The sequence below is a fragment of the Peromyscus maniculatus genome, chromosome 18, assembly GCF_049852395.1.
Source record: "Peromyscus maniculatus bairdii isolate BWxNUB_F1_BW_parent chromosome 18, HU_Pman_BW_mat_3.1, whole genome shotgun sequence".
NCBI lineage: Eukaryota > Metazoa > Chordata > Mammalia > Rodentia > Cricetidae > Peromyscus > Peromyscus maniculatus.
This window is the reverse complement of record NC_134869.1, coordinates 17885134-17886811: the sequence shown is the minus strand read 5'-3', so window position 1 is coordinate 17886811 and position 1678 is coordinate 17885134.

Genomic DNA, 1678 nt, shown 5'->3' with positions numbered 1-1678 from the left:
TTGGAGGATGCTGGGCCAGTCAGGATCACCCGGGACCTCAGACAGCTGTGTCGTCTAAGGAAGAACAGAATTGCGGGGAAGTTTCTGGAGGGGTGTGTGAAACTGCTTCCTGTTGACCTTTATAATGTAGAAACCGATTTCCTTCCTCTATGGCCTCCTTCCTTCCTCCCTCCGCGCTTTCCTCCCTTCCTTCTTCTCTCTCTTACCATTTTCAGTGTTAGGGTCTAAGCTTGGGGCCTTGGACATGCTGGGCAAGTGCTCTGGGAGACATCCCTTGCTCTTGGGACATGATTTCTTCTAGAGCATATTAGTGATCCTTAATTAAAATACACATTGAGAGCATTTTGAAAGAAATTTAAAATTTGTGTGAATGGAAGTAATCATTGAAGGTCGTCACGAAAGGAAGGCGAAATAACAGAAATCAGCTGGTAATGCTTAGGCGTGGCCTTTGAGAACACACAGGGCCTTATGTTTCTTCAGTTCCCAATTATCAAAACAGACCGATGGCTGGGTGGTTGAGAGCACCCACTGCTCCTCCAGAGAACTAGGGTGCCGTCCCCAGCTCCCACATGGTAGCTCATAACCATGCATAACTCCAGGACTGGGGGATCTGATGCCCTCTTCTGGCCTCCACAGCCCCCAACTTGGAATGGAAAACAATAACTTCTCTCTATTTGAGCAGAAATGGGTTTATGGGACATGCACACACACAAACCAGTATTGTTTTCTTTTGAGACATTCTTAAGAAAATAATGGAGGGATTACAGCCAGGCGGTGGTGGTGCACGCCTTTAATCCCAGCACTCGGGAGGCAGAGGCAGGCAGATCTCTGTGAGTTCGAAGCCAGCCTGGGCTACAGAGTGAGTTCCAGGAAAGGCGCAAAGCTACACAGAGAAACCCTGTCTTGAAAAAATAAATAAATAAATAAATAAATAAATAAATAAATAAACAAATAAATAAAAAAGAAAATAATGGAGGGATTAGAAAGCCACACTGTGCTCCTCTCTCTGGCTCAGGGTGTCAAGTGGTTAATTTTCGTGCTTCCAGCTTTAGATGGAGCTTCTTGACACTCAAAACTGTCAGGTTTGGTTCCTTTTCACAAAACCCCACCCCACACACCAGCTTGGCCTCTCAGTTGGAATACTACATTTAAAGGCCAAACAGAACCCAAATGAATGGGAGCTCGCGGCACCTTTCAAATGTCACTTAAAAAAAAAAAATCTCTGAAGTGACGGCTCAAGTCCTCTGAGATGAAACAGAGACGAACTGACTGTCACCCTTGTCCTTCCTCCCTCTGAGTAGCTAGCTCTCAGCTCTCCCCCTCTCCCCCTGCTTCCCCCGCCCCCGCTCCTGCCCCCGCAGCCCTCCCCCCCACACACCTGAGCGGTATGAAATTCGAGTTCCAGCGTATGCCCCGAAGGCTGAACTATGCAAGAAGTGTCATCCAGGGAGGTGTTTCCTTTCTGAATGTCATTGTTTAACTTCAGGGTCCTGTTATTCTTGTGTGAATGAAATGTCAGAAATGAACTTCACCGTGTAATTTCCCAGGCACCGGCAGCCTTCGGCGGCTGTCATCACACCGTGGTTTTTACCTTTGGTCCCCTGCCATGTTTAGGGTTTTGACCCATCCCTTTGAGCCCTGATGATTTTACCTCTCAATAGACCTGATGCGGAGGAGG